The following is an 18,769-nucleotide window of genomic DNA, read 5'->3' as shown; positions in this document are numbered from 1 at the left end:
AGCTGCTCTGCACCTCTGTGGGATTCTGCAGCACCTCTTCAACCTTAGCCTGGCCCAGAAGAAGGTTCCGGTGTTGTGGAAGACCTCCTGTCTTGTTCCGGTACCAAAGATAACTCACCCATCAGTCCTCAATGACTATAGACCTGTTGCCCTGACATCCCACATCATGAAGGTCCTAAAGAGACTCCTGTTGGCCCACCTGAGTAAGCAAACAGTAAACCATCAGGACCCCCTTCAGTTTGCTTATCGCTGTGGAGTTGGAGTTGAAGATGCCATCATACACCTGCTTCAACAAATCCAGTGTCATCTGGGCAAAGCCAGTAGCAATGTGAGGATCATGTTCTTTGATTTCTCCAGTGCATTTAATACAATCCAACCTGATTTGCTTTGTCAGAAACTCTAGAAGACTCAGGTGGAGGCCTCAACAATCTCCTGGATCAAAGACTACCTGACAAACAGACCACAGTTTGTGAGACTGAAGGGTTGCGAGTCTAACCAGGTAGTCAGCAGCACAGGAGCACCACAGGGGACTGTACTCTCACCATTCCTTTTCACTCTGTACACCTCAGACTTCCAGTACAAGACAGACTCCTGTCATCTGCAGAAATACTCGGATGATTCTGCAGTCGTTGGGTGGATCAGAGATGGACAAGAAGCTGAGTACAGGAAGGTGGTGGACCTCTTTGTGGCATGGTGTGGAAACAATCATCTCATTTTGAACGTGACTAAAACAAAGGAGATGATTGTAGATTTTAAGAGAAACAGGAATAAGTCAAAAACTATTTCTATCATGGGAGAAGAAGTGGAGGTGGTGGAGGAGTATAAATACCTCGGTGTTCACCTGGACAACAGACTAGAGTGGAGATGCAACTGTGAAGCCATCTGCAAGAAGAGACAGAGCAGACTGTACTTCTTGAGGAAGCTTAGGTCTTTTGGTGTTTGCAGCAAGATGCTGCATATCTTCTCTAAGTCTGTTGTTGAGAGTGTGATCTCTTCTGCCATCATCTGCTGGGGAAGCTGCATCAAAGCCAGGGACTTAAAAAAGCTCAAAGAGCTGATAAAGAAGGCTGGCTCTGTTCTGGGGACTCCTCTGGAACCTCTGGAGATCATTGTGCAAAGAAGGATTCTTCATAAAATGAAGAACATTATGGAGAACCCTGAGCATCCTCTTCATGAGACTGTCCTACAACAACAGAGTGTCTTCAGTCAGAGGCTTCTTCAGATCTGCTGTAAGACGGAGCGCTACAGGAGATCCTTCCTGCCCACAGCCATCAGCATCTACAACGGCTCTTTGAAGAAACCTGCATAAAATGAGCTATAATAACATTTAATTTCCCTTTGGGATTAAAAAAGTATTTTTGAATTGAATTGAATTAAAGAGGAAGATGTGAAACACCAGAGCCAACAATGCAGATGAGCAAAAGGCCATTATCAAAGCAACCTGGGCTTATATTGCACATCAGCAGAACCACAGGCTGATCAAGCCCACGCTACAGTAATGCAGTAATTTAAGTAAAAGGAACCCCAACCACACATTGAGTGCATATACTGTACAATGCATGGACATACTGTTCAAGAGGCTGGCATTTCTGCATTGAAACCCCATTTTTATTAGTCTTATGTAATATTACAGTTTTCAGAGAACCTGAATTAGGTTTTTTTATTAGTTTAATAATTATTATTTTATTAGTTTAATGACTAAAATCTACAGAAATATTCTTGAAAAACACTGTGCTTATTTATCTATTTATGAGTTTGGCAAAAAAATACTCATATAAATAAATGTTCTGATAATATTAAAAGTTTATGACATGCACCTTTATATTGTTGGGACATGAAATTACTGATTATTGTTATTCCTGGGGGATACATGTTTAAATAAAACAGGGAGATAGCAGTATGTATTCAGTACCACAGGCTGAAAACTGCAGTAGGAGATATGTCTTTCTTTCCTTGCTTTTAAAATCTCCAGCTGTCAGGAGCGTCTCCAGCTTCTTGGAAGAACAACCGACCAGCAGTTTGAGCCAAAAGCAACAGAATAAATGCACAGAATTGGAGAGCAGGCTGAATACTTGAAGTGGGTGTTTTAACAGGCCCACAGCACTGGAAGCATGGTTGCTCAGACATGGTGAATGTATCGAAGCTCTTCTAGATATAGCTTGAGAAAAGGAAATTGTAGACATCTGTTCTTTATTAAATAAATAGTAAGTTGTCCATTTTTCAAACTGCCAGCACGGAGTAAAACTGCATTTTAAAACTGCTCCAACTTAGATTTTTTTCCTATGTTATAGTTTCTGTTGTGCAAGATATTAGCTCCAGTCTTAGGAACTAAACACATCCATCTGAGTACATTTCTGTTTTGTCATTTATGTCATTAAAACAGCAGCTTGAAGCAAGTGTACGAGGTGGATGATTTTTTAATGTGTCTCTTCATACTTCACAGTACATCAACTCAGTCAGGCGGGTTTTCAAAAAACACCAACAAAATTACTTTGGCTTCAGCATCCGAGCATTTCATCTGGGACCTGCGTCCAGCCAAGTGTTATTGGGAAACATAATCTAAGCCCGTTTCTCACGGGCACACGTTCTTGGAGACCTTCCCAAACCAAGCGTTTGGTTGGGAAACACTTCCGAGCACCGAGACAGGTGGTCGACATAAAGCAGGACGACTAAGACACCTGGTGTGGGGCAGGTGAGAAATTAGCAGGAAGGTGGCCAAGATCACCTGATGTTCTGCAATTTTTTCCCTTCTATTTTGTTTTATTGATCACTTAAATCAATCAACAGTAGCCAATTTTATTTCAGAGAGCAGGGACACCTGCCGTGCTTGTGCAGCCTCTGATAAACACATGCTGCAGCAAATTTTGTGATAAAACCAAAACTCCTTTATTAAACCTCAAATGGTTTATTAAAAACTGTATGCGTTTCCAGTGCAGGGGATTCTATTTTCTCTGCGCTTCAAAGGAAAGAGCATCCAGAGAATTGTGGATTAAGTAACAAAGGGATTAGACTTCACAGTTTGAATGTGTTTACTCTAAAAGCTATTAGAGAAGAAAATGAACTGTATCTCTTCTTTGAGAAAGTTTCAAAGGTGGATCTGAAATGCTAAATGTGCTCCTTGTACAATTGTACACTAATGGCATGGTTTGCTTGTAGCTGTAACACTTCAGCTGGCATTGATCGACTGTTTGCCCAAAGGACAGAGGCCGTGTTTTAGTGCGCTGACCTGCGAATGCTGTCTGGAGTACCACGCTTTTAAAAAGAGCGGAAGGTTAAAAATTTCATAAGCCACCATCAAAAAAGCATGAAGCAGTGGGCCACTCCATCTTTCCGTCGAATTGTTCTCCCCTGTGAGAAGCAGGGGGGGGGGGGTATCCTGACATTTTTTGTTAAAAGCCAAAGGCTCTTATTTAATCAGATTATTCAGATAAAATAATTCCTGAACTTTTAAAGCATGTCCTTTTTTCCTAAATGTTCAGCGTAATCTGCACAAAAATATTTCTGCATCAACGGAGGATGCTGGGTACACATGGGTAACCCCATCTGACTTGATGACACTGTAACGCCTTCATCACAGGCAGTCTGAGAAAAAGCTTTGAATGTAAGCAGAAAACAGCTGAGACAAACACACACACTTCTTACCAGTTTATATCCATTAAAACTATTCAGTTCATGCTGTGTATAGGGACAGTTCAGGATTTTTGAAGTGAGGTTCTTTTTAAAGGTTATAGCCAGTTAATATCTCTCACAATTATGAGCTGGTCTATATTAACGCAATAAAATTCAATCAGTCTCAATCACTCAAAGTTTTAACTGAATGAGGTATTCGTCTAATCAGAGAGCTACATTTCCATTTTATATTTCAATTTTAAGAAAAGGGAGATTTTAAATTTCCACCTAAAATTAGATTTATCTCCAAGCTCCAATTTATTTATATATTTATAAGTATCAACATTAGTTGAAAGTTTGAAAGCAATAAAGAACCAGGATTCTGGGCACATCTGCTTCAAGCCCCAGAATTATAGAGAACACCAGAGATAAAACTGAGAACAATACTTTAATTTGGGTAAGAGGTTTGTTTTCTTGGAAACATGCTGTGTCTCTGCTCTTTGGTTGCAAGGGATAATTATGTGTCTTCAACAATCGTTCTGTTTGCCCAGAGGTCAATAGGAAAAGCCAGGTTGTTTGGTTCTGTTGGTGGTTTCTCATTTTGGTTTTGGAACTGAGATATTGCCAGGATAAAAAGGAAACTTGAAGCTAAAGTCTGTCTTCCCAGGAGGAAAATAAACAGTCCTGCAGGACCTCACATGGTAAGATGAATGTAGCAACATGAGATAAACCATTTATCACAGCCAAATCAGTCCTGGTATCCACCAGTTAGGCTTCTTGTGGTTCTGATTCATCTCGTGTCTGAGCCTTAGTTTCAGAACTCAGCTGTTCTTAGGTAGCCGGAGCTTCCAGGAGAGGAGACGTCATCACGGTTGATCAGCCAATCAGAGATGGAATTTGATGTTACACAGCTAATCAAAACACAGACTCTATTGAATCTATGGAATCTATTATTATTCAAAACCCACCTTTGGAGAAACAGGATGGATGGAATATAAATTGTAGCTAAAGCAGTCACACACATTACAGGTTTCCAACATGTAATCATTTTGTTGAATAAAGAGGCAAATGTGCATTTTAAAGTGTAACACTTTTAGTGTTATAATCATGAATTAATCATGGATTATTTCAAATGCTTTCTGAATTTCAAAATTATACAAGCCAATTAAATAAGTCTTTAAAACACCCATATCTTGAAGATTACTGGATGAAACCTGCTTGGAATAAGAAGTCATTTCGGGCCTAAAGAAATGGCAAAATCTAAACAGGCTTTTTTGTAAAAGGCCTAGTTAAAAGTGATCTTTTCCACACAAAACATGAACTGCTTATTACCCCAAAAATCCTTGAACAAACCAACGTGAAAGTGGTGGGATCATTAGCCACCTTCTCTCCCCCAGTGTCTCCAGGTGGAGGCTGTAACTATGATCTTTGCCTCTAATTCGGTGGAGGCTGACAAAGGAGCCCATATGTCTAATAGACCTGTGGCAAGTCTCACTTTGTGGGAGGGACCATAACTTTGCTGCTATCCCACAGGAGCTGCAGGGAGCCGTGCTGTGGACGAGGTGTGTGGGCTACAAAGGTAGCAGAAAAACAGGCCTAGAGGAAGGAAAATGCAGAGCCTTTTTATAGCTATTTACTTACTCTTACCCATACTGGCAACATAGGCAATTACAAATCCACATAAGTTAGCATAAAATTAGCCCAATTATATCTGTCGAGGTTTGAAATATTCCTTTTCAAGTAAAAACCATCTTTACCGAGCATGCCTTAAAAACATGTAGCATAGACTTGAGTTTTTAAGATAAAATCACACCAGTTTCAGCTGTGTTTTACCTGCTGCTGTATGGGGAGATCGGGAAGTATCATTATAACTGCCTAAGACATTAGTGGTTCTAACCAGGCAGGATGCACCTCGAGTCATGCTGTAAATACGTAAATCTCTCAGAAGCACTCAATAATTTAGCCACAGTGGACAAGTCAAAGCTGCATCATTTAGATAAGGCAACTGTCCTCAGTGTGTCTATAAATCCATTGCAGCCCCAACCTAACAGATTCATATCAAAACTAAACATTTGCAAAAGAAAAAGTTCATTAATAAACATCTAGGCACAACTTGCATTTTATTTGTACACAACAATAATGACCCTGCGTCACCATTAATAATCCCATCCCTACGATGTGTTCCCTCCAAATTACCCAATCAATTTGTGACAGGAGCAAGTTTGTATTTGTGAGGAACAATTATCTTTTCACATTAACCTGTGTAGTGAATATAAATCAACAGGATATTTTAAAGACTTTAGATCCCAAGTGGGCACAAAAGGTGAAACGTAATAAACTTGAACACTGTCGCTGATGACTAATAACAGCCCTTCTATAATGCTGTATCACATAGTGTTAATGTAAAAATGTGGATGGGAAAAAAAGCTCTCGAGGAGGAGAGTCTGGGCACAGAAAAAGGACAAACAGGAGAATTCGGACCCAGTTGTGGCTGACGCAACAGTGAAAAACCAGAAGCTTGGACAAAGTCCCAACTTTTCTGAAAAATGCTTGAGTCAGGAGATGAGAGAACCATTAGGTCCAGTGAGTCACAGTGAAAGTGGTAAAAATGGATCTGAAACAAGCACAGCTCACAGTGCCATGCCCCAAAAAAACAGCCAAATAACCAAAAGATGTGGTCCTGAACAGGATATGACGGTTTATATATCCAATTGCAAAACAGCTAATGCAAGTACATGCTATTTTTTCATAATTGTATCCACATAAATTGTCAGCAAATTTTCAAGAAAGCAGATCATGATGAGGCTGTATGGGGTAAGAACGCTGTCAAAAACAATGTGTATGTAAAGACGGAAATGAGTGCATATTAGTCAATAGTTGTAGATGACGGACCAAGAGCATATATTAACGACATTAAGACATATATAAACTTTTTCACATTACCTGACTTTGTACCGTAGTTTCTTGGTCCGTCATCTTAGCGCTAGTGCTGCTGCTTCTTCTTCTTCTTCTGCTGGCGGTGCGCAATAGATTCAGAGGTGCATACTGCCACCTACTGTACATCATTGTATAACTCCACCCACTATATTCTATGTTTTAGTTTTGTATTTAATAAAAATAAGAACAATGCTTTATTTATAATACTCTTGATTCCCCCTTATCTCCCCTCGGTTCCTAATATTCCTTTTAGACAGAATTACCTCCCATTCCGGCACTACGTTTACTGACGGTGAGGAGTGTGACAGCGCATGCGCAACGCTAATTGAACTATGCTCCACTAACCAGCCTGAGATCACGTGACACCAAGTCGCTGATGTAAATTCGTATTCTCAAAGAAAATACATTTTATTCACAAACTGTTATAGCATAAAGAATAAACCACAATTGTAAACTTGAACTTTGTGTTTGTAATTTCTTGAAGCTGTAACATTTTATTTTGTATTCTTATAGAGAAAATATACAATACCTCTTTTGGATTTTACTTATGCACAACTATTGACTAATATGCACACATTTCCGTCTTTACATACACATTGTTTTTGACAGCGTTCTTACCCCATAAGGCTGAATATTATGGACTTTGTTCGTCTTATAAACCCCTCCCATAATAAAAAAACGTATATCCCCATCATATTATTTTCTCTCTGGGATGCTTTGCAGTTCCATACAAAGATATGTGGCTTTATTGCTAGGCCAACGTCTCATTACACATCAAATACTGAAGCATACATAATATGATCTCCAGCTAGCCTTGGGGTCACATAAACATTGCAACTTATACAGCACATATGAAAAACCGCTGTTTAATTTAGTCAAGTGCTGCTGAAAAGTTGCTGTAATGACTCAATAACAATTTTATCTAATGTCATGCTGAGCTTTGCAGACGCTCTGTCTGCACTAATAAAAATTCATTTACAATGGCAAGCTGCATGCTGGGAATAGCTTCACCTGATGCCAATCCAACCTGTTTTCTGATTATTTCAGCTAATGATTATTTGACAACTTGGTACACAAACAATGAGCGTAACCATGGTGACAAATGTAGGAATATTTGACAAAGCAAGTATTTAGAACAGTTATTAAAAGGAAGGTAGGGTGATTTTCAAAGATTTGAAATTGAAACAATGGACTGAACCCACCAGATGCTAGGAAGCAAATGTAGTCAGAATGATGATTGCTTAGACTGCAGGACATTTCAAACATAAATATGGACAACTAATTGTTGATGTCAGCACACAACCAGTTTACATCTAGTTGGCAAGGGAAGAATTATTTGTTTTTATTTAACTAACAGGAAGCACCACCAGGCACTAGCTTTTAATTTGAAAATATATAACTCATCTATAAGCTACAGCGCAAGAAGGAGAAATTCAACATGTAGCGATAAAATGGACAGTAAGTGTATACGTTTTTCCACAATTATATGTATGGGCTGGGACATTACTTTCAAAACAGATGCCCTGCTCTTGTCTGTAAAATTATCAGTTTAGACCAAGATCTCTGGCCTAAGCACAGTTTTTAGTGATGTCCAAAAACCCATAAACCACCATTCCTCAACAATGAAATGGTACTTTGTCTCAAGAAAACATGAAAAAAGGAGAATTTTATGCCAGGACTGCCTAAAACTCTATTTATGTTGCTATGCTGGTTTAGGTAAAACACTCCAAACAGAATGTTTGTGTATACAGTGTTTAACAATAAAAGAGCTAAACCTAACTCTAACTCCTCTTTTAATCTCATTGGACAGAAATTTCCATGTAGGCATTCTTAGATCCAGAGGCCACTGAAATAACACTTAAGGTTTATCTGCTTTCATTGAGATAAGAACCTCATTCTTTAACCCCCCAAAAATCTGCCTGTAGTAATTCCAGAATTGCTCCAGAAGGATTTAGCTTATCCACATTTATTTAAAGAAGGAAGGGTGTTCAAACCAAAAATTTATCTACTGAGACTGTTTACTCAGAGAAATCCAGGAAACTACATCCTGCAAACAGATTTTCTCTTCTTAGTCAGTTCATAAGCAGCACACAAACCTCCATATAGGTTAATAAATAAATCATATGACAGTGGAAACCAGTTAATTTATGCAAAAACACAAGTAAGAAGCGAGTCTTGATAGAGACTTGAATATTGAAACCTTAGTGTTAAGCAGTGCAGAAAACAAATAAGAACAATGAAATGAGATGCTTTTCTATGGTGCTACTTTGATAGTACTACACATTTGTTTAAACTCTGAAATTAATAGGGCTCAGTGAAGTATTGAGATGCCAAAACATTAAAGTGATCGGGGGAAAATGTTTCATGCTACACTCTCTGTGGCATCAATGCACCCAAATTTCAGCATCATTCTGTGTATCAGAGCTCCACTCCAATCTTTCTGAAGCCAGGCAGGTAATTCCCCCCACACGTCAGACCTATGTCACATATCTCGACAGCTGGCCCAGTTTAAGCCCTTCTCAGAGCTTTGAATACATCTTGGGGATGGAAAGAGCATGAGGTGATGTAGAATCCTTGAGGCAAAAAGCCCTGAGATTTACTGAAAATGCTCACTCTCTGTAATGACCTCAGCCTTTAACAGATACCTGTGTAAACTAGTTTATTAGTTCTGGAAAAAATAAGTATAAGGAAAAGATGGCCACGAGGAAATTTCAAGATCATTTGTACCATCCTGAGATGAAGCTGAAAGTACCTCCCCCATCTAAGAGCCAAACTCTAAGCCTATTGGAGGATCCGCTATCTCCTGAGCACAGCTTGTCGAATACATACCTTTTACCTCATTACCTGCTCAGCACAGCCATTATTAAGGGAAAAAGGCGTGAACGTGAGATAAGCACAATGAATTCTTGGGTTGAGCACAAACAGCCATCCTGCTTCCTCCTGATAAAAGAGGAAGCAAGGCCCCTAAGCTTCCTGCTCTCTGTGAACTCTGGAGCTGCCCCATGTTTATTTCACTCACAACTTCCTGACCCTTATGGAGACACGAAACGGATAAGGAGCTGCATGGATGTGTGAATAACATGTGCTCTTGCAAAAGTATTTTTCTACAACAAAGCTTGTTAAACAGGAGCCCTGGTGAAAATAAGCAGAATGTAAAATGAGTTCAAGATTTTGGCATTTATCAAATTATGTTAAACAATTGCAAGTAGTTGCAAGTTGTTCTTAAAAAGTTTGTGGTTTGTTTCTTGCTACTACTACAATTTGTCCAAAATGCTACTTCAGTAACTGGATACTTTATACATCAATTAGGCATGGGCAGGAAAAAAAAAAAACATTTTTTAAAGCAATGATATGAAGGCTTGGTGATGGGCAACGGCCAAACATTTGTTGGCCTTAGGCCAAGCTTTAGTGTCTTTGCTGATGTTTTAAGATGCTGCAGTAGTATTCCCTCATAATTTTCTTTCTTCATAATGCTATCTATTTTGTGAAGTACATCAGTCCCTTCAGTGGCCACACACATACTATTTGATGCCTCCTATACTCATGTACTTTAAAGTTAAGATGGTGTTCTCAGGCTTGCAAGCTTCTTCCTTTTTCCTTCAATTTTAGTTTCATCAGAACACAAGACATGTCTCCAAAAATTCAGTCCTTTGTCTCTCAGTGCATTTACAAACTGTAACCTGATTGCCTTTCAACCCATGTTGGTACAAACTCTGACTGTGTATAATGGAATAATACTTTCATCTTGAACAGATGGACGGATAAAAATGGCACCTGCAGGTATCTGGAAATGGTACCCAATTATGACCTAGACTTGTGGAGGTCAATAATTCATTTTCTGATATCTTGGTTGATTTATTTACATTTTTCCATTGTGTCACACAAGGAAGTAGTGAGTGTGAGTTATTGCCTTAAAATTCAGTTTATCTGTATTAACAAAGCTTACAAAGAAATTAAATCAGCATCTAAGCTTTTTCAAACTTTTTAAAGGTATAGCAACCTAAGTCTAAGTAACATTTGGAATTCTGAGAGAAATAAAACAAAATCTTCCAAAATATTCTGGTATTTAGGAAGTAGAACTAATGTTGATTATTCTAAGTGATGTAAATAGGGATGGGTACCTTCCACAATTGAACCGATACGGTACCGATACTCAGTACCAGGGAATCAATACCGGTACTCAACGGTACCAGTTTTCGGTACTTTTGTGTGTGTTTATGTGGTAATAAATGTTAATTTGTTTAATAATAAAATCCCAAAAATGTTCAATCTAACATTTTGATTTTTCAATATATAAACAACATCCAACTGTTTGTATTGTATTATTTCAAACATTTCTTCTCCCTTGTTGCTGGCTGCAGACAACAAGTCGCTAACGGATGCAGGCGTGCTAACGGTGCCAAATCCAGGACTTGTAGCTGTAGATCTGAGACTGACAAAAATTGTGCACTCTTCAGCCTTGAGAAAAGTCTTGTGCTTAACCAAAATCTGTGTTTCCTCAGATTAGAAGTATTCCCGCCGCTGGCCTTGCACTTGACGTCACAAATATTGCAGTGAGCGTAATCTGCATCGCATTTTGAAAGCCAGACTTTCGAGAGTTTTCTATCAGCCATGCTTGCTGTGTTGACGATACCAGCGGCTACTGACGTCATTACACTCTTGTGTGTGCAATGCTGTGTTCATGTCCGGCATGGAAAATCGCGCACTCTTCCACTCCCTCAGTGTCACAATGATGCGTATAGGTACCAAAACATGGTACCGTATGATTTTACGTGAATCAGTACTCGGTAGTACCGATGGATTTCGGTCAGTACCTAATAATAAAACAAATTCGGTACTCATCCCTAGATGTAAAACAGGAAAAGTTTAGTCTGATTTAATGACAGACAGTAAGAAAAAATGGTTTTGGGTCTTTCTATACCATCTATGCAAACAACCGTTTTCAGCATTATTGTTTTGATTTTAAATAAATAATATAGACATAGAATGAACACACACCAAATTAAATAGTAGTTTTAAGGTTCTTATTGTGCAGAATATCATACAGTTTTTGTTGTTGTTCTTCTAATTGGGTAACACAAGTTTAACCAGTTGATTTTAGTTTTTATGTTTTCACCGCAGCCTGCCCTACTTGATGCCAGACTCCATGATACGTTGCTGCAGAAGATTCGCATCAGAAAGGCTCGAAAGAGATACTAATCCACCACTGACTGAACAGCAAGTTTTTATCCAAATGATCTTGTTATTGGAGATGGAAAGAGGAAGCAGAGGATGACGGAACAGAGAAAGTGGTAGAAACGTTCATGGCTGGTTAAAAGAAGACAAAAATCAGACGTCTGTATCTGTAGCAGTCATCCTGCATGATTCAACCAGAACATTTGCTTGATATTTATTGTAGGTCATCTTTGGTCGTGAGAGTGCTAAATTGCAGGTTGGTGAGCGTGTCATACTGAAATTTCTCAACAGCTTTACCCTAATAAAAGTGACGAGAGGGGGGGTGCTCCTTTGATTTAAAACCATGGAAAAATGTGTTTTCAAGAGTGGAATTATTTTCAGAAAGCCAAATTTGGCTTTTAATGTAAATGAGGGGAAAATGCAGTAGCCTTCTTTCAGCAAGGTGACAGGCAGTGCACAGCAACAGGAAGGGGAGTGTAAGCCATGCATTATCTTATGGGTCAAACAGCATGAGAAAACTCTGACACTCTCTCTGGCATCTCATCTCATCTCTCAACCTTAGCGTATGTTCATACGGGTTACTAGCCCATGCCTAATATTAAGAATGTACACGTCTTTTCAGCTATGCAATAATGTACATGTAATGAAACAATATTTTCATTACATTACTGCTTTGGTTTGAGAAACAGTTTAGCTCTCTGTTAATTATAGTAAACGTCTGAGTCGAATAACCAGTGAACCTCTAGGTACACAGACTTCATTCGGTTTACATTAGTCCTAATTCTTTGAATTAGTCAGTTTTCAATAATTACCCTAAAAGTTGAGACTGAAGTTTTTTGGAGAGAAAAGAAGGTATCCACAAAGCATCCTAAATCTTACGACAGCTCCTCATGGAGAAAAGCAGTAAAAACAGGAAGGAAGAGTTTAAAGAGGTTTTTGTGAACGGAAGATAAAACGGCCAACAGAGAAAAGGAGTCAGGAGAAACACTCTCCTAGCGCTGATAGTGAGTTAATGAAAAGCTTAGAGATAAGATGGTGCAGGGATAACGTTTGTGGTCGATCTCATTTGAGACGTGCTCACATTTCCACCCAACACAAAAAGGCTCTAACGGCAGCAATGGTAATAATCTCTGTGCAAATATATTTTCAGACTTGATAAAGGGCCTGAATGAGACACTGGCAGCTTTTCTGTAAAACTATTATTTCAAGACTTGTCAGCTATTGAGGGTAATGGTGGAAGGCATACACACAGGCTGGTTTATAAAGGAGCGATCTTTGTAGTGCTGCACCGTTCAGAGTTAAGCGGACGTTTCTATAAGCTTTGTAGATTTGACCTGCTGATACTGATTTTAGGCAAGTTCAGTTCAGGCAAGTTTTTGGTTTCATGTATCATTAATCGTTTACAATAGAAGCAGAGGCAACATCACACCATGTGAGTGAGACAGCAGTTGTTCTGTAGTGATTACATGGAAGACATTTTAAACTGTTTTTTGAAGGTTCAAAAGGATTAAGTGGAGCAGTCAGTCATTCAACCTCTCTGCAATCAACTCAAAGTCTTGCTCTCTCACACTTGAAAACCTGAATGAACCACAATACAGTTTCCCTGTAAATAGCTTGTTACATCCCCGTGTTTCCTTATATTTTAAACATCTCACTGATACTAATTGAAGCATATTTCAGTCCTCTTCCCTCACCACAATGTGTTGTGACGTGACGTCACAGGGTTTAGGTATGGTATATTCTCTGATCTGCAAAATATTACGCTTGAGTTTTCAACCCATCGGTGAAGCTGAAAATCAGTTATTTCCAGTGACCAGATGACTCAGTGAAACTCTAATGCGTTGACAAACTGCATGTCAGCATTGTTTTACAGCTGCAATATGGCAGTTGTGGAGGCCCTGCAGTAGACAGTGATGGGAGCTGAAAAGCTCAGTGGAGTGTCTCTACCCTCTGTTTCTTTCTGAATTTTAAAAGCAGAACCAAAGAACTGCTGCACAGCTTTCTGCGTAAATGTGCTGAAATATTAAACCTGCTATTAAGATTATGCACTTTACATTTTTACTCTTATTTTATATGTTCTGTCTAATTAGATTTTTTAATTTTACTGTTTTATATGTTTAATCCTATCCTACAAAAGTCTGTTGAATGATTTTTTGTTTTGTTTTCTTGTAATGTATTTGTTTATTGATTAAATGACAGTAAACTGGTTTAATTTGATGGTAGATGCATGACAACATGTAACATAAAACAGGGTAAGACACATCATGCCCTAGTTTTTTTTAAATCAAGCCAGCAAAGTTTATTTCTTGAAAAATCTTCCATTGCACTATTTGAAACCCAGACCTTTCGTGTGTAACTCTGGGGTGTGCATGCTTTAGACACACATTTGAACTACAAAAGAACACTAAAATCAAATTTGTAGGCAGTTGCCAGACGAGCAACAAAGCTTAGATAAAAAATAAAACAGCTGCTGCATCGAACCGCTCAGGCTAGACCTTCAACACACTGCAGACATGTACTATAAAACCTTGCACATCTCATGGCTCCTAAACAGCTGATGAAAAATACACCTTTCAGAGAGTAAATTATTTCTGCCAGCTGAAAAGCAAATTTCATTTTCTCTTGTCTCCCGACAACAAAGATGGTGAACCCATTACAGGCCGTGGCGCGTGCGTGACGCACATTAAATGAAGGGTTCTCTAGCAATCGAGAAAAAAAAAGCTATTTTCTCATTGAGCCAATAGATACTCCATTTAGTTGTGGGCTCTCTGTGGACCACTGCTGGTGTAGAGTAGTGGGGCTGATGGAGGGAGAAAGCGAGCGTACAGCAATGACCCTTCCTAGTTCTCCCTATGCACTTTTGGTCTCCGAAGGCTTCGATATGAAAATAGACGTGCCCTGCAAGTTAGATGAGGGGGGCAAAACCTATACAGGGATGATGAAAAAGGAAAGGGACTGGAGGAAGAAATAACAGAGAAGATAAGAGGAACAGGGAGAATAAGGCTAAGAGAGGATATGGTGAAGCCGCGTCAAATGACCTGCCAAGTAGAGATCCACCTCATCTGCCAGCGTGCCAGCTGAGATTAAGAACAAGTGAAAGTGGGAAAAGGAGACAGAAAGGACAGACGACTGACTGATTATCGTCAGGTCATTAATGTTCTGCCAGGTCAGGGGGTGTCACATTTTTCAGCGGGAACTGCCAGGCTGCATGCAACAGCTCACACATTCCCATCTTTGCCAAGACCTGGATGAAACAGGAGCGTTAAACTCAACACTTTGCCACATCTTGTCGATTTGTGTTTGCGTTTTGTTTCATTGTAATGTAAACGTTACATCAAAAGCAGCATATTAATGGGGTTACTATTAACGCCTTAGGTGTTGTGTGTGGGCGGGTCAAAAGAAATATTCACTGGAATCAACTGAAACGTCAAACCATTTAATTACAGTGCTGTTTGTTGCTGTGCTCACCTTTACTCCACTTATACATTTCACTGTTAAAGGTTCACTAATCCAAGTGTTGATGTTTATCCTGAATTCATCATTGAAAATAAAAACTATTTCCACTTCCCAATATTCATGTAAAACAAGCGGAGGAGAGAAAGGCTGCAGGCGGAGTTTAGTCATCCGTGTTGGCAGCTGCTCCAAACACATCAATACAACTGTTTCTTTATCTTTTTTTTTCCTTTACTTGACAAGGCAACTGTTCCCCCGCAACATGGTGAACAAACAGATCTCTGTTTCCCTTCTGTCTCCACCAGCCTCCTTTCACTTGGTTAGGAATAATGATATTAGACTAAAGAAGAGCAGAGACTGAAATCTTCTCTCCATATAATGCAGCAGTATAGCAGCGCTGGCTCTTAGTCTGTGCACAGGCTTATCTGTCAGTGCGTCCAAACTGACTGGGTGTGATATGATTCTCCTCTCTTCTGACACGCCGTGCGAACCTCGGGGAGCTGGAGGGCTGGCTTCAACCTCTACTCCAGGCACACTCACATGGACACTGATGTGTGTTAATGAGTCCCTTGGAGACAATCTCCTGGGGCAAAATGTGATTAGATCCAGATTCCTAGCTGTTACTGTAACTAGACTAAATGTCTGAGTGGCATAAGAAAACTTTTTACACTGACAAAAAAAAAACTGTTAGAATTTAACCAATAAACATGGTGTAACAAATTTTATACATTTTAATTAAATACATTGCAATCAGGGGCTGCACGGTGGTGCAGTTGGTAGCACTGTTGCCTTGCAGCAAGAAGGTCCTGGGTTCAATTCCTGGCCTGGGGTCTTTCTGCATGGAGTTTGCATGTTCTCCCCATGCATGCGTGGGTTCTCACCGGGTACTCCGGCTTCCTCCCACAGTCCAAAGACATGCCTGTTAGGTTAATTGGTCTCTCTAAATTGCCCTTAGGTGTATGAATGAGTGTGTGCATGGTTGTTTGTGTGTTGCCCTGCGATGGACTGGCGACCTGTCCAGGGTGTACCCCGCCTCTCACCCATAGACTGCTGGAGATAGGCACCAGCTCCCCTGTGACCCACTATGGAATAAGCGGTAGAAAATGACTGACTGACTGACATTGCAATCAGCATTCCTTGAGGATGAATTATATAAAATGAACTGCTGAAATGTATTTCAACACATTACATTTCAACCAATTTTGAAAATGGATTTACTCAGCTAAATTTGTTAAATTCTAGCTAATTATTAAGATCATTATGCTCAGCTAAATTGTCTTCCCAGGTAAAAAAGAGAAAATAAGAATTGATTTGTGATTTGGCATCGGTGAAAGCTTTTAAATCATTTCCAACGTGCTTGCATATAAAGCTTGCTAGCGAGTTTAACTTTAGCATAAGTTAAAAACACTTTAAATCTATTTTAATAAGACGGCATGCAAACCTTTCCCCTGACAACTGCAGGTAAGATATTCTGTTCATTGGTAACCACTGCCTTAGAGTGAAGAACCTCAGCTTGCTAGAGACAGTGGTGCTGTCGCTAAACTAGTTCAAGCTGGATGCAAACTTTAAATCTATTCTTACAAGGTGGCTTGTTAGCGTTTCTCCTGACAACCAGATTTAAGCTGTGCCATTCATTGGTAGTGGCTGCCTGAGCCTTAAGAAGCTGATCTTGCTGGCAAATCTGACTGTAGCGTTAGCACTGTGGCTAAATTAGTTAAAGATAGAGACAAACTTAATCATTGCTCCAACACAAAAACTTTCTCAATTCAATGTCAACTTGTTGATATATTAATTCATACTCCAACCCATTTAAACATATCAGCCTTTTGTTCCCTGCTTGACACCACACACAAGAAACAGCCTATTGGTTGTTGACTGCACCAATATGTTCAGTTTAATTCTAATCAAAATGTTACTATAGGATTTTTAGAACGTTATATTACCATTATTGAGCATTAAATTTACATACTATAATACCAAATGTCAAATATCTTTACCATCCAAAATTTGTTTTGTAGTGTACTCTGAATCCGCACTTTGTCTTGATGTTGAGCAAAAAAGTTCTAATAATAATATCAGGTTCCTGTGCCCAGATACTTGGGAAAGTCACATGGCGGATGTTTAACAAGAAGTGACTGTTTCCTTAAAGTATTGACTTTTTCCCTCTTTGGATTCACTGGGCGCATTGTGCTCGCTTCAGCGGAGATCTGACAAGACAGAAGAAGAGAGGCTGAGGTGGGTTTCGGATGATGCATCCCTCTGATTAATGCAAACTGACAGTGAATTTCTGCCCTGTAGCAAAGGTAGCGCCTTCCGAGACATCCATCTGGTGACCCCCACATCTCTGCAGACAGCCTCTTCGGGCTGGGGGCTGATCCGCCGTGGGAAAGCTGCCAGCTTGGAGACTGACGCACGCCGCTCCGCAATGAGCGCCTCCTGGCCGGCTTCTCAACATGTAAAACCACCGTGTTTATAGGAAAATAAAAAATGCCTTGAAGAAGCGTTTCATTTACTCGAAAGGCTGTGTTTTTTAAGAATAAACAGAAGTGCAATATGAACTAAGTCTGCACGGACCTACGGCATAGTGCACGTCTGAAACATTAAGGTGGAGCTATTTTTATAAACTAAATGTCGATTTCTACTACTTTTTCTACTTTTTTCTGCAGATCATGTGATTGGAAAATGTGGCAACTTGCTCCAACAAAGTAGAAACCCAACACTGCGCACAGCACCCATAATTAACGAGTCCGTTCAATCAGAGCGATCCTTTAAGCAAGAACCCCCCCATTAATTCTGGTTATTTATGTCCCACTTTAAAATGAAACATTAAACTTTAAGACGCTATTACAAAACAGAAAGCGGCTTCGTACCTCAAGGCGCAGTCGATACCTCAGTTTGTCTGTGACGAGCAGCTTCTCCTTAGAAAATCTCAGTAAAGAACCAATCTGGAGCCAGGCGCTGGATGCTCTTATTCGCCAAACACAAAATGCTCATCAGGGAGGATGTCCACCGCAGAGAATCATGCCCCACGTTGTCCAGCTAATACAAAATCCACCGCTACGAGTCCTGCGAGCACAGTTTGGGGCAAACACGCAGCGTTGACGGGAGGCTGGTACGCAAACAGTTTGTTGAACTCTGTGGAAGCTGAGCGGCTGATCCAGGAGCAGCCTGTACGGCTCCGGAGGGCGGAGACTCTGCGGCGACAGGCACGCCTTCAGTTCATTGTTGCTACTGAACCACAGACTTTAGTTAGATCTGGCCTTTATTAAAATTAGTAAAAAATATCAGTTCTTTTGTTATTAATTCAATACAAGATACGAAACACATGCATTGTTTAAAATCAATACATGCAGAGATATATTTCAAGCTTGATTTTAGTTAATTTTGAGGATTATAGATTACAGCTCATGAAAACCCAAAGGTTCTCAAAACCTAGAACATTGAAATCACAAAAAATAAGTTTTAATACAGAAATCTTATGGCCTACACAGTCATGGGGTAAGACTGCTGACTCGAACTTTGTCCGTCTGACAATTATTCCACAAGGAGGGTAAACCACAAAAGGTTATTACTAAAGAAGCTAGGTGTTAGAGAG

At 39.7% G+C, this 18,769-nt stretch overlaps 1 protein-coding gene across 1 annotated transcript in view; it reads right to left on the bottom strand.

The window, feature by feature from the left end:
* The window catches only part of LOC124860585 (tetraspanin-18-like), a 65,295-nt gene extending 46,944 nt beyond the window's left edge, over positions 1 to 18,351 (bottom strand). The window contains exon 1 of the mRNA XM_047354016.1: positions 18,045 to 18,351. The gene's annotated coding sequence lies outside the window, so the exon portion shown is untranslated. The remainder of the gene's footprint in view (positions 1 to 18,044) is intronic.
* Positions 18,352 to 18,769: the final 418 nt, after the last annotated feature.

This window comes from Girardinichthys multiradiatus, chromosome 2, assembly GCF_021462225.1.
Source record: "Girardinichthys multiradiatus isolate DD_20200921_A chromosome 2, DD_fGirMul_XY1, whole genome shotgun sequence".
Taxonomy (NCBI): Eukaryota; Metazoa; Chordata; class Actinopteri; order Cyprinodontiformes; family Goodeidae; genus Girardinichthys; species Girardinichthys multiradiatus.
Note: the sequence above shows the minus strand (reverse complement) of the source record. Positions and strands in the feature narration are given on the sequence as shown.